The sequence below is a fragment of the Danio rerio genome, chromosome 8, assembly GCF_052040795.2.
Source record: "Danio rerio strain M-AB ecotype USA chromosome 8, GRCz13ab, whole genome shotgun sequence".
NCBI lineage: Eukaryota > Metazoa > Chordata > Actinopteri > Cypriniformes > Danionidae > Danio > Danio rerio.
In genome coordinates, this window is record NC_141028.1 from 29,572,655 (window position 1) to 29,588,458 (window position 15,804).

The window sequence follows — 15,804 nt, forward strand, 5'->3', positions numbered from 1 at the left end:
TATATATACAATAGTTTTGCTGAATCTGACTGGCTAATAGTTATGCAATATTCTGCAAATAAAAGCACTCGTACCGCCTCTTCGCCCATGTGTATTACTCCGCCCACAGACAGCAACAAGCAGAGGACACTCTAATATTGCTGCTATTGTACAACATAATGTACCTTTGTGGCTTTTTTAGTTTAGAGTGTGGTTGTTTACATTGTAACTATGCAGTTTATTTATAAGGATAGTGCCTATTTTAAAATGTTTATAATTTTAGACCATCGGAGTCCGTGCATCGGCCTCCATTAGCCTGAACAGACCAAAGAAATCTGCGCAGGACTAAATTTTGAATCCCGCTCCCGCCTGCACCCGCCAGGTTTTAGTTCGAACCCGACCGCTCCCGCTTATGTTTAGCATTCGTTGTCCCGCTGCCCGACCCGCTCCGTTTTCTACCCGCCACGCCCAATCCCGCTAATGAGCGAGAGGAGAACAAAACCGAAAACCACCCAGCTATATAGTCCAGACAGCCTATTACAAACTCTCTGTATAAACACACACACACATACACACACAAACCTCTCATTCGCGCACACACACATACACATACAGCAACAAACAAGCTAAATGCAGCATCACGCTGTCTCATTTACACACATACACACGCGTCCTCGCGCGCTCAGGAGTCGGGAGCGATATTGTTAGATCACCTGCTCCTGTCCAAAAATACACCAGTTTCCGACCACTCCCGCGCTTTATTCGGAAATTTATTCCTGCGCCAAAAGAAAACTAGTCAGGTCCTATGGCTCCTGCGGTAAAGCTGCAGAAATGCAGACTTCTAGACTAAAGAAAGTTACGTATGACGTTCCGCCATAAGATGACAGAGACTGCATAAAAAGTCCTTAAAAGAGAAAAACAGCATTTTCTCAGTGCAAGTTTCAACAGCTGAACAAATCATTATAAGGCAGGTAAGTGACATTCTGAGTTTATCACTTTCTTTTGTATTTTGCAGTGCTGTATTTATACCACAGAAACTGGTAGTGTTTGCTTTGCTCCTGCTTTTTCAGGGTTAATTATTGTAAATTCCCAATTGCAACAGAGAAATCTCTGTAGATTGCTGGCAATCCATGCTGTTCAACCTTATAATCTTAAAATGTGAGCAAAAATGACCTGTTTTCTCATCACTTTAAACATTAGAATCATTCAAATACTAGCTCTAAAATGATATTTGTGAAGTAGCAACGGATTCTGCTGTTCTGACGGTCAGCTCCAAATGTGAAGGAATTGTGGAAGAAAGTAGTTCCTCATTCAAAACGGTTTTTAAACTCTCCATGTTTCATTTTCTTTTCATATACACGATTGTGTCGTACTGTTGTATAAACGCAATATCACACTCGTAGCAGTGTGATATGGCTGTATATTGTAACTGGTGAGACACAAAGGCACTCGGTCTGTACAGCCATATGACACTCGTGTGATATTGCTCATATATATTTTTAAAATTATGTTAAAAAAACTGTTACCAGACAATAATTAGTTAAAGCTACTTAAAATGTTTTGTAATTCATAGTTTTACTGCTGAATTCAATTTATCAACCAATCAGTTAATCGATCAATCAATTAATCAATCAATCAATAAATAAATAAATCAATCAATCCCTATTGATATAGCATCTTCCTACAACCAAGGTTGACCAAAGGGTTTTACACCAGTATAAACAAATAATACAACACAATTAAATCAAACATTCTATTGCTTATTTTCTTATAGCAGTTAGTGACTCAGGAGTCTTGCCCATAAAATAAGTTAATCACAATTTAGATTGTTTCAGACAAGCTTTACTGTGGTAAAAAACATATCACAAGACCCGTTGACTATTATAGCTCAATTTAGTTCAGAATAATTTTAAACCCCAAAACATTTAAATAATGGCATTTGATTAAGGTGTGAATAAAATCATGCATAGTAAGACATTAATATGTGCTTTATTAGTAGTTATATGCAAGTTAATAAACATGTGAGAAATGGTCCCCATGTTAATTGCATTACCAAAGCTTTCATTACAAAAACGTTCCATGATTATTACAGTCCAGATATATTTTACTGAAGATTTTCTTAATATTAATTGCCTAACCTTTATTTTACATATTGTTAAAAGAGGAACTTTCCAGAACAGTTTGGAAACACTGACATCAATGTTGTCAAGTCGGTTCAGAGTGGATTTAATTCAGCTTAATAAGAGTTTGTCAATAACAACCTTTTTTTGTCTGTTTTTGAGGATCTTTTGAAGTAACATCTCATTTGAAATGAATCCCACAGAAACCCAAGTTTTAAAACTTTTAATATATTTCTAGTTATCGTCCTTGGTGAGAACAACCCGTAAATCTCCTGAGCTGAATGAAGAGAAACCTATGAAAAGCAGGATTGTATTTCTGCTTCAGCCCAATCAATGAGTTTAAAGGGAGGAAGGGGAGAAAAGTTCTTTGCGCAATTAATAATTCAAGCAGTGTTGTTGTGAAAACCTTCCTCGGTGTCACCAATTATTGTATTCTTACACCTAAGCCAAGCAGCCCCACCACTTGCTCTTCAGAGCATGCAAGTGAAAGTGTGAGATCAATCAAATCTGTTGCTTTGAGATTTAATTAATGTGGTGTGCATACAAACTGTTAAAAGATTTATGACAAAATTCAGAATCTTCACATGTACTGACATGCATACTTTCAGCTTCTAAAGATTTATTTTGATCATTAAAATGATCAGAAGTGACAGTACAGTGTCATGTTTGGTTTCTGCTCTTTAAATGTTAAGATTGTACTGTGTTAGTTATTTATGAGCTGCGTGGAAATGCTCCCTATCTACAATTTAGTGTGTTTATAGCTTTATTGCTCTTTATATTCATTCTTTATAGCCATACACATTAGATTAGTGCAGTTTCACTGCTGTCTGAATTCTAAGTGAAAAATTCTGTATATCTGAAAACGCATACTCATTTGAGAAGGTATATTCTGATGAAACAATTTTGCAACTGCTAAAAAAGCATATTCTATAAACTCTAAATATCTGTAGTGTGAAAGTAATATGAACTTATGTCCATATGTAATATATAATATGTAATTTGGACTTTGACAGGTAGGGTTTTGCTCACTTGTTTTGCTCACAATGTTTACTCAAAAATTCTAGTTTTACATTTATAATTAAAGGCAGGTTTACCTCAATACTCAGCTTGAGGACTAACTGGAAACTCCCCAAAAATAATATTTAAATAACGTATTTTTTCAAATCTAATCTGTTCTTGTTTGGATTTTTTTTTTTCAATTATTTACATGAATATTTTTTTATTCGTTTTAATGAATTTTCTGTTCATTTTATTGAATTAATGAATTTCCTGTTATAATTAATAAACAAATGTGACAATAGTGTTTTTATTCTTTATTTTTAAATAAAATGAAAAAGTAAATGAAAAGCCTGACAATCTACACTGTAAAAAATGCAGGGTTCCACACAATTCATTCATGTTGTCCCAACACAAATTGATTAAGTAAACACTTTTAACAAATTTATGTGGATTGAACGTAAAAATTAAGTTGTCCCAATAAAATCTCAAGAATTGTGTTGTTTCAGCTTATTATAAATAAGTAGTTTCAATGAGCAAAAAATAAATAAATAAATAAAATAAAATTTGTAAAGTCTATTAGTAACCAAATTATTTTAATCAATATAGCAAATGGCCAATGATATATTGTTATTATGATTAGTTGTGTATAATATATAAATTTGGCTAATTTTCATAAAGCCAAACAGGACATATTTTAACTGGGTAGGTTTGAAAAATTCATATGATTAAGATGACAATTTTGCAAAGAACCATGTATGATAACCTTGGGAACCCAAGATGTTCCCAAATTCCAGAAGTTTGACAAGAGGAGAAATGGTCGGGCCAACCTAAGTCTGTTTCACTCGAGGTTTTTTATCCTTCACTTCTGCCAATTGGTGAAGTTTTTTTCCTCGCCGCTGTCGCCACTTTCTTGCATGGTTCAGGGCCTGTAGAGCTTAAACTCTGAAAACTGAACTGACGCCGTTTCAAATCACTAAAATCTTCTATGTGAAGTTGCTTTGACACAATCTATATTGTAAAAGCGCTATAGAAATAAAGGTGAAGTGAATTGAATTGAATAACTTCACTGACACTGATAACAATATGTTTATTGTATATCAGTCTTGTAATAATCTACTTCAGGGTTTTTTAACAATGCGTATTTCAGTCAATGCCCTATAAAGGGTTAAAGGGATTGGTGAATGGGCGAGCAGTTTTAGATACTGTATGTTTACTCAATGGTTCATTGATTGTGTTCACCTGTGCCTGGTTTAGTACTTTTCACCTTGTGTTTCCATATCATCATTAGTTAATTCAGAGTATTGTCCATTATAGACTGAATAGGTAATCTTAACATGTCATGTGTGCTAGATATTCTATCCGTGGTTGTTTGTTTACTTAGTTTATTGATAAATTCTTGGATTTTGTTCACCTGTGCCCGGTTTAGTTTCTTGTCATCTTGCATTTACCATCAGTTAAGTCAGGTTATTGTCCATTATTAACTGAATATGTAACCATAACATGTCATGTGTGCTAGATATTGTTTCTGTGATTGTTTGTTTCTTCTGTTGTATTGATAAATAAAATAAAAATATTTAACATACTCAATATAATACATCAATACAAACAATAAATGAACGATGAGCTCCAAAATCAAATTCAAGTCTCATATTTGAGGTTTTGTAGACTAGCTATAAATTTGTTTACAAATAATAAAATAAATATAACGTTTTGTATTGCTTTGAAAAGTCTGCATTTGTAAAGCACTTCATACAATGAATTGTTTGTTAGTAATGAGCAGACTGTTCTCTGTCAGTAACATCACATTTACATAAATAAGAACATAATGTCTAATAACAGATGGCCAATCAAGAGGTTTCGTTTATTTATTAATGTTATTGCTTTGATTTCCAGGTGTTAAATTGAACTGGTTTAACCTCCAAACTAACAAAGTATCAAACACTAAGCTAATACAGAAAACAGAAAAGACACTCGTGATGGCTTTCATTTTAAGATGTTTTGTATACCGAATTGCTTACATTGAAAGTTATCTATCTCCCAATATCCTGCTGTCAGGTTTCACGTCCAGCAATATCTCACAATAATTAAGAAAACACATGGGGCCGGAAAGTGCTTCGGCAATTGTTTCTTTATTCAGCTTTAAGTGTTTACTCAAATGTCTTAATTTCTCAGAGAAGAGATTTCTAGGCTTGTTCCATATAAAACAAGAATCTGAATCAAATTAGAGCTAACAAGGGCTGTTTTAGGGTTCTAGACATTATTTTAATACCTTGTTGTTTTCAGAGAGGTGCTTCAGGACAGATTGTTAGCAATTGTCTAGCAATTTACCTTCGTTAGCATTAGCAACTCAGCCCAGAATAATCCAGTGTTGGCATGAACAATTTAACAAACCTCAGCACATCCCTTTCTGCCATCTGTCTTATACTCACCTTGTATTAAACACACACCCACAAACAAAAACACAGTGGAGTAAAGAAGCTGAAGCTGAAGTTTAGATATGTAATAAGAATATTACATAAAAATGTGAGTGTGTGTGTGTGTGTGGGGGGGGGGGGGGGGTATTTATTGTGATGTGTGATTTATTATTAGAACACTGCATGATGTAAAGCAATATAATCTTTGAAAAATGGTATAGGAATACAACTTGTAATTATTTTTTCCCTAATTGTTTACCTGCTCTTGCTTGTTTCCATCTTGTGTATTTAAGCTTGGGGTTTCTTAAATTTTTGTAAAGCCGTCTATGTTAAAAGTATGTTTAGATGCTTCAGAATGTTTATTAAAATCTATATTCCTTATACGTTGTGTGCTTTTCTGGATTTGTTTCTAAACAATATTTATGGGTATATAGAATTACATTAAATAAGGCACTCTATTGCTCATAATATATCTCCATTAAGATGTTATTATTGTCTTCTATTAGTTGTCCTGTAGGATGGTCGGGACATTTCAAGCTTTATGGTCAGGCTTCACTCTATACAGACCACAAACATTTGTAAAAGCACACACAAGAAAGCTGTTCTTTCCAAACAGATGTGTGTGCGCGCCAAGTGAGTGCTTTAATAGAGGAATGATGTGATGTGATGCACAGACAGATACTTCAGTTGCTGTCAAGATAAACAGCATCTCATGATTCACACACACAAACACACATGCACAGTCTGATACTGAAACGCTATCATTAAAGTAACCGATTTTATCTGAGACTGAAAGCCTATGTCTGTGTGTGTGTGTGTGTGTGTGTTTAAGAAAAGAATATGTTATATGTGTGTGTGTGTGTGTGTGTGTTTCAGACCGATAACTGATCATTAATGTTTTAAAATCAGTTACAGGAAGGTAGCATATTTTAGCATACGAGTTCACCGAGTTCCTTTCCGCTCATTCTTTTCCCTCATTAGTAATGATATCCAGGTCCTGTCGACAGTCACCATGTGCATGTCAAGATAAAGCACACTATTAGAAAACAGCCGTATAAAGAGCAGTAATGCACACACAGCTTTAGAAACCCACAAGAATTGCAGTTTTTTTTTTTTTTTTTTTTTGCCAGTAAAAAGTTGAAGAAACTTGAAATAATTAGAAATGGCCAACTAGCCTGGATATTTCATACTGACACTTTGTTGTTAAAAGTGTCATAGAATGCATAGATGCATGTTTGAAAATATTCTCTGATATCTACATAGTGGCATTTGGCTTAGGAAAGGGCAAAAAAATCTCCAGAAAAGATTTTATAGGCCCATCTATATTCTTAACAAATTGTCCCTAGAATGAAAACTCAGTGTTTACCTTATTTGGAAAGGTCATGAATATTAATGAGCTCTACTCTCCGCTTATGTCTCTGATGCTCACACAGCATGAGGTACTCTAAAATACACGTGCAAAAGAATCATACTTAGCTGTCAAAAAAGATTTGAACAAACTGAGTTGTCAAATGAGAATAGGTTCAAATCAGGAGCAAGTGACATATCTTTAACTAAAAAGTCTGCTCCTCTATTATCTCTTTTCTGTTATGTGTTGTGAATCAAATATAGACCTAGTTTATACCCAACAAATGATACGAAAAAAGATTTAGAGTTGTATTTTGTAGATTTAACGTACATGAAAACGTAGGTATGAATCAATATCAACCTCTGCGTAAACAGATGAGTTTTATAGTTATTTTTTTTATATTTATTTTTTTATAGTCAATTATTTATTGATATACTATAGGGGCGATGCAGTGGCGCAGTAGGTAGTGCTGTCGCCTCACAGCAAGAAGGTCGCTGGGTCGCTGGGTCGCTGGGTCGCTGGTTCGAACCTTGGCTCAGTTGGTGTTTCTATGTGGAGTTTGCATGTTCTCCCTGCCTTTGCGTGGGTTTCCTCCGGGTGCTCCGGTTTCCCCCACAGTCCAAAGACATGCAGTACAGGTGAATTGGGTTGGCTAAATTGCCTGTAGTGTGTGAATGTGTGTGTGGATGTTTCCCAGAGATGGGTTGCGGCTGGAAGGGCATCCTGTGTAAAAACCTGCTGGATAAGTTGCCGGTTCATTCCGCTGTGGCGACCCCGGATTAATAAAGGGACTAAGCCGACAAGAAAATGAATGAATGGATAATATTCTATAACTCAAAATTTCAGCTGAGCTGAAATTTCACAATAAGCACATTTAACTGAGTATTGAGGTAAACCCGCCATTAATTATAAATTTAAAACTAGAATTTTTTGAATAAACATTGCAAAGTGAGCAAAACCCTACCTGACAAAGTTCATATTACATATCAAAATATTCAAACAAACCTTGTGCTGAATAAACGTATAGTCTTTACAGAATTGTGTGTAAATAAATAAGGAGGAATGGAGGAGGGGGAGCACATTTATAATTGTTGTAATCTCTCCAGGAAATATTGTGGCTAATCAAAGGCTGCTGAGAACATGCATATTAATGATTAGATCATCAGTCTGTGACTGGCCTGTTTTTCACAAGGATCTTACACTCACTAGATTTAGGCTACATGACGGTATGTCATTTCCATGTACTGAACTCTTATTCAGTTACACCTATAGGCATATTTAGATTTTCATTTTAAACCCTCCAGTTTTTGTTTGATTATTTTTAAAGAAATATAAATATTTATAAACGCTTTACATGCACTGTGTTAGTTTCTTGTGTATTTTTTAGATGAAAAAAAGTCAATTTAGATTTAAAAAATTACCTTTTATTAACTTATATTCATAGATATATTGGTGACCAAAAATTATTCTAAAATACATTTCCCATATTCAACCCAATTTTGGGACAGAATTTTGTTATTAAAGACGAATTTGATAAAACATGCAACATGAATTATTTATTGATTTATATTTATCTATAAATTGAACATTTGGGCAAGTCAATTTTATAATTTTTTTAACATTCATTTATGTTGTTTTCTTATAAATAAACTAGCAGGTTTCATTAAATTTGACTGTTTTAAGCATTAATATGCTGTGCTGGAGATGCTGCTCTAAAACTACTCATCAGTCAAACTACCCTTTTAAATGAGAACTCTGTAAAAGCTACTACCTTAAGAGTAGGAGTACATTTATTAAAACAAACTTTTTTCACAGTAACATATATTACAAATAGGTGATTAAGTATTCATGAAGAAGGTTTTACATAAAATATTCAGTACTTAAAACAGTGCAAGGCTTTTGATGTTAAACCTTAATGTTTTATTACACACAACAGGCTGTCAAGAGTCAAAGTACAAAATTGCAACAAATGTACCATTGCACTAAGAAAATGCAAGTAATTTTGATTAAACAAATTAGCACCTCCTCAAGAAAAAGAAAAAAAAGTAAAGTTATGCCAGTCTGACCTCACAAGGAAACATACTTAAAAGTATTTTACGTTTTGTCAGTATAATGTTTCATTCGTATAAATTCACATTCAGGTTCAGTCAAACGAAAATGTACGATTTTAAAAAGGAGGCGTGGCACCTATCCTCACCCCTAAACTCAACTGGCATTGGGGCAATAAGCAAATTGTACTAAATTGTATGGATGAGGTTGTACAAACTCGAATTAGTTACTTAATCAAAAAGTTACAAATTGCCATGAGATTGCATTGGCTATGCAGTAAGTTATAGTATTTAAAAGTTGCATTGTGACAATTTTTGTATATTTTACAGTAAAAGCTCTAGCCAAACTAGATTACATTAAAGTTGCCATGGGTAATTTCCTAATTTCTTTCATAATTTGTAAAAAATAAACAGAAAAACATCACTTTGAATTGTATAAACTAATGCAGTATAACTTTTTAATGACTTCACTTTGGTAAGAAATATATTAAACCCTCACACAATGTTCTTACTTAATGTTAATAAAATAAAGTATATAGAATACTTTATGGATTGCATTTTGGATATAGCTATACCAATAGATGCCTGTAAAACACTCATTTTGTATGTGATATAGCTACACTTCTAACATTTATGTAAATTACACAGTATTTAACTGTAATATTGTATTTTACTGTAGCACAGTTATGCCAGCCTGCTCTCATGAGGAAATGTAATTATTTGATGTTTTGTCAGCTTAGTGGCTAATTTGTACAATCAAAAATATATATATATATATTTTTGCTCGTTCAAACTACTTATTTAAAATGAGCTGAAACAACATACGTCTTGAGATTTTATTGAGACAACTTAAACTAAAATTTTTATGTTCAATCCACATAAACTTGTTAAAAGTGTAACTTAATTAATTTGTGTTGGGACGACATGATAAAATTGTGTGGAACCCTGCATTTTGTTAGTTTATGAATTCACATTTGAGCGAAAATGTATGATAGCCGGAGGCGTGGCACCCAATACCACCCCTAAACCAAACCGTGATTGGGGGATAAACAAATCATATTAAATTGTACAAATGAGGTTGTATGAATTCATACAAATTAGCCACTGATTTAAAAAGTTACTAATTGCCTTGCGATTGCGTTGGTTTTGCAGTGTCATTGTAGTTTAAAGTTGCATTGTGAAAATTACTGCATATTTTACAGTAAAAATGCAATACGGTAAATACATGTACAGCAAGATAGATGATGATGTAAATGTAAATACAGTATTTTTGCTGTAATTGATTTACTGCTATTGGCGAAGTAAGTTGTTAACAGTGTATTGTCAAGGTATTTGCTAGAAAAAAAGTTTATAAGTTAAGTTTATAACCAACTGAGCTACTGTCAAGCTATTTGGAAAATGTAGTTACACTAAAGTTAAACAACAAAAATGATAATCACTTATTATTAATAACTGATAATAAATTATTTGTATACCAATGGGTTTAATACAGGTAATTCTCACTCAGAGAATATGATTTTTTTAATCATGATTAACATTTAAATGCTATATAATTTGCCTATTTAATCACTTTCAATTAAGAATTTTACAAGTGACAACCATTCTGTCTTTTGTATTGTGATGCTTTCAGCAGACTCATCCATGCTAATATTCTGCCTCATCTCGTCCCATTTTCACAGTGATCCACTATGATTTAACAAGGTGTGACAATTTAAAACACATCTACAATCTGAATGTCTACCATTGTGTTTGTGTGTGTGTGTGTGTGTGTGTGTGTGTGTGTGTGTGTGTGTGTGTGTGTGTGTGTGTGTGTTTGCATGCATGCAAGATGCTTCCTTTCTGCTCTAACAAACAGCAAAAGCATCTTTCCCTCCATTTATATGACTCATGTTGTTTGATATTCAACAAACCGCCTCCAAAAACTGACATAATGGCATTCTTACACACACATACAGATAGAGAGAAAGAGAGACAGAAAGAGAGAAGTGGGGAAGACTGGCACTGCTAAAATACCAGCATTAGCATATGAAAGCTGCATCTGCGTGTCTGTTTATGTCTGCGTTGTGTACGGCGCTTTGCTGTGTGTAGTAATATTTTACTCTGGGCTGAACATGGCTGTGCGTGAGTCACATTGAGCTAAAGGTGAAGTCTCCTGGGACTCCTCAAAAAGCCTGTCCGCTCACACACACACATCGACACACTCAGACAGTATAAACCATGCCAACATCTGCCTGACAAAAGGGCATTTGTGGAGGATAGACATTCATCAGCATACCAGGCTTATGTCCAATTATTCTGGCATCAGGATCATGTAATTCATGGCTTCCTGAGTCAGGAGCTGGAGCTGTCCACTGCACTGTGGTGCTGAAATCCAACAGGAGGCGCCTGCAGGGTTTTGGCATGGTCAAAGAAAGTGTATGAGAACCATGAAGGGAAAAGCTTCTCTTCATATTAATATTTTAGGGTAAATGTTAAATGTTTTATAACCGCACAAAGAGAATGGTGCCCTAACTGGTTATATTTCTTTTTGTAGTTCACAGACTTGATGTGACAAATGGATTTTAAAAAAAAGTGGAAATATGACTTGCTTTTACTTTCAGTCACTTTGACTCAGGATCACATACTGAGATTTATTCACCAAAAAGGATGTCTCAGACTTTTCTAATTGTGTAAAAGTTTACTGCAAATGGTCTTTTGCTTTTGCGATTTATTTTAAAAATTTAATTCAGGGGTGTCTAAATTTTTTCGTATGAAGTGCCAAAAACCAAATTTTACTGACAGCTGCCGGTCAAAGAAAAATATACCAAACTAGATTACATTAAAGTCGCCATAATTTCTTTCATATTACAAATAAATGGAAAAACATCACTCTGAATTAGATTAACTAATGCAGTATAACTTTTTAAATGATAACTTATTGCAATAAAAACATAAACATTCACATTTAAAACACAGTGAAGTTCAATGCTGAATACACTAGTCAAGCAGAATCTGCCTTTGCCTTGATTTGCTCAAAGTCTCAGCATTGTCCACTATCTGTCGGGGGACAGTTTGTACATTTTAAACTAAATTACAGCATTTAAGTTTAAACATTTGGTCACACTTTTTTTTTGATGGGCGTTTGTTGAATTTAAGTTACATTGCATCTACATGCCAACTTATTCTCATTAGATTATAAGTAGACTGTTAGGTTGGGGTTAGGGTTAGTGTAAGTTGACATGTACTTGTAAAGTTTCTTATAATCAGTTAAATGTCTGTTGAAGGAGCAGTATCGACAGTCTACTAATACTCAAATGGACCATCAAAACAAAGTGTTACCAAACATTTAATTTAATTAATGTAGCTTAATAATTAAACAAACAAAGAAAACATGACAATCTCTAAACCATCTACATCATTCTGCCTCTCTTCTAAGATAGGATGGTGTGCCAAATCAAAGGTTACCATGGGCCAACTTTGGCCCGCGGGCCCTAGTTTGGGCATCTCTGTCTAAGTGGTTTAATGAACAACCAGATCAAAATATCAGTTTTCTCAGTTCTCAAAAACAAACAAACTAAAACATTTCGGTGAAATATTCTTTAAGAAAAATATTGGTTTCTTAAATTTTAAGTGATCTAAAGAAGAATAGAAATGTACGTGTTAAATATTCTATCAAAAATAGTTAACATGTTTTTGTAGGTTTTATTGGGGGGCATTAACGTAAAATGTTTACTGTTTTTACTTTATTCATTTTACATTTTACATTGACTTAGGAATCCAAATAGGGTCAATTTGGCCCCCCACATAGCATCTGTACCCAGAAATAAAATATTCAATTTAATTCAGGTTTATTTATATAGTGCTTTTACAATGTAGATACATAGAAGTTTTAGTAAATTGAAACTGTGTTAGTCCAGATTTCAGAGTTGAAGTTCAGTTTAGTTCAGTTCAGTGTGGTTTAATTTTCACTGCTGAAAATCCAAACACTGAAGAGCAAATCCACTGATGCGCAGCTCCACAAGTCCCAACTTAGCAAGCCGGTGGGGACAGTGGCAAGGAACAAAACTTTACCAATTGACGAGGTGGAGGAAAAAAACATTGAGAGAAACCAGGCTTATTTGAGGATAAACACCGCTGGAGGCTGGAGAACACTGGACGTCCATCGTAGAGAACTCCAGGTGAGAGTAGGTCACTGACGGGAGGTCAAGCTGGCCCACGGAATCAATGCGACGACTCGTCTGTGACTGTTGTCATTCAGGAATTAGTCTCATGCACTCCACTCCTCCATGACCACCACAGCATCAGCTCAGGATATGGCCTGGTCCAGGATTGTGGATACCTTGACATAATTTCTTCACAGGTCTTGAATTGCATCAGTAACACTGCATAATCTCTAGAGGCCTCGGGATGAGTATCCCAGGTGGAAATAAGGAATAAAGAAAATAATTAGCATAGCTGATGTTCATAGTGTATTTAAATGAGATGCACGAATGAAGTGCTATATTATAATGAAAGTAATAGTTATATAGACAAGCATAGAAACAAGCATGTAAATCATATGAGTATTTCTAACAAAATGTGTCCCACAGGTGGTTTGTCAATCCTACTCACCTGTGTGGCGCACATTTATGGATCATACTGTTACAGTATGTGATGAATTGAGTGTATGCTAGACTAAAAAGTTAGGTGTTTAATCTAGTTTTGAAGTGAGAGAGTGTGTCTGAGCCTCGGACATTATCAGAAAGGCTATTTTAGAGTTTAGGAGCCATAAATAAGAAGGCTCAACCTCCTTTAGTAGACTTTCTATTCTGGGTACTACCAGAAGCCCTGAATTTTGAGATCTTAAAGAGCGGGTTGGATTGTAGCGAGGTTGGATTGTAGCAAATATAACATGATGGCAGACTATCTGTTCAATTGCTCAGGATGCTGCCTTTCCCTAGTTATGATTCCTGCATCTCACAGGCTTTCCACCGCAAAACTCAATTTCATTTAGACACTAATCTCCTAATATCGTTCCTTTCATATATCCGTCCTTCTATTGTCTCATCCTTCCATCACTGCATCCTCCCTTCTTCTCCTTATCCTCTCATTCTGCGCGTTTACCTAATCCGTCTCTTGTTCTCCAGCTTGTGGCACGAGGCGGCTGTTTCTGCGTTCCGGTTTCTCCATAATCCAAAGCATTTCAGGAAAAAACAACTCAAATCTGGGATTAAGTTTTTGGTGGCCTTGTGGTGGAAGACAAATCTCTCTCTCGCTCACTGTTTATCGCACTGCTTTCTTCACAAAAGCAGCTTTTGTACTTATCAGGATAAAATCAAGCGAAGGCATTTGAAAGTCTGGGGGGTGAAACGTACACACACACACACACACACACACACACACACACTCTCTCTCCTGTGGGACTCACATGGGCAGCTTTTAATAAAAGAAGATGCTAGTGGACTTATTTTCTTATAAGAATCTAAAACAAAGAGCACATTCATCCAGAGATCAGATGGATTATCAAGACAAACAGACCATTTCATTGGATAAATTGGTTGAAACATGGGACTTTTAAGATAACAAAAGTTATGATCTTAACTCTCAGCTTGTTAGGGGAAACATTCAGATCAGTTTGGTCAACATGCTCAAAAAATATCAGTTAAAAGCAACAGCATATGAGTCAATGAAATTATATTTGTGTACATATTAAAATTAGTGCTGGGCAAAGATCAATTTCATCCAAAATAAAGGTTTGTTTTGACATAATATATGTGTGTGTGCTGTGTATATTTATTATACATATAAAAATACACACATGCATGTACAGTTGAAGTCAGAATTATTAGCCCCCATTGATTTTTTTTTTTTTTTTAAATATTTCCCAAATTATTTTTAAAAGAGCAAGGAAAATTTCACAGTATGTCGATAATATTTTTTTCTTCTGGAGAATGTCTTATTTGTTTTATTTCGGCTAGAATAAAAGCGTTTTTAATTTTTTTAATTTTTCAATTATTAGTATCTTTAACTTTTTTCAAAAGTCTACAGAACAAACCATCGTTATACAATAACTTGCCTAATTACCCTAACCAGCCTAGTTAATCTAATTAACCTAGTTAAGCCTTTAAATGTCACTTCAAGCTGTATAAAAGTGTTTTGAACATTGTTATTAAAATATTATTTACTGTCATCATAGCAAAGATTTAAAAAAATCAGTTATTAGAAATGAGTTATTAAAACTATAATGTTTAGAAATCTGTTGAAAAATAATCTTCTCTTCATTAAACAGAAAAATAAACAGGGGGGCCAATAATTCAGGCGGGCTAATAATTCTGACTTCAGCTGTACATAAGGAATATAATACACACACGTCTACAAAAAAAAACAAAAAAAAAAAACATTTTGTTTAAGATTTGACTATTCATCATTAATCATTGCTCAGCACTAACTAAATTGCAATTTTTACATTCAGTCACTTGAAAATACATATTACTATGATGAGCTTTATGCAAAAAGCCTTGTACTTACGAGAATAAAATAGCGAAAAAATTACTTTGTAACTAATTAATTAATTAATTAAATGTAACTATTTGTTAAATGTTGTTATTAACCGTGTTTATATCCTACAAAAGATATTAAATTTCTATTTTACTGTTATTTATATTATTAATGAAAATAATAATTTGGATCATGATAAATACTTAAAAATATGGAAAATATATTTATTTCTGTTTTGCGAATAGCTTAAAGTTTAGGGGTGCAAGAAATGCATTTGCTATTGTGTTATTCCCAGCAGACACACAACGTCAAAAGATGTTAATATTAGGTTAGATTTAGGTCACAAGCTTCTAAGACAATGTTATTTTGACATCCAAAACCGATGTGAAATGACGTTGATATTTTGTTCATTTTAGGGCGTGTTGGTAAGTGACCAAAAT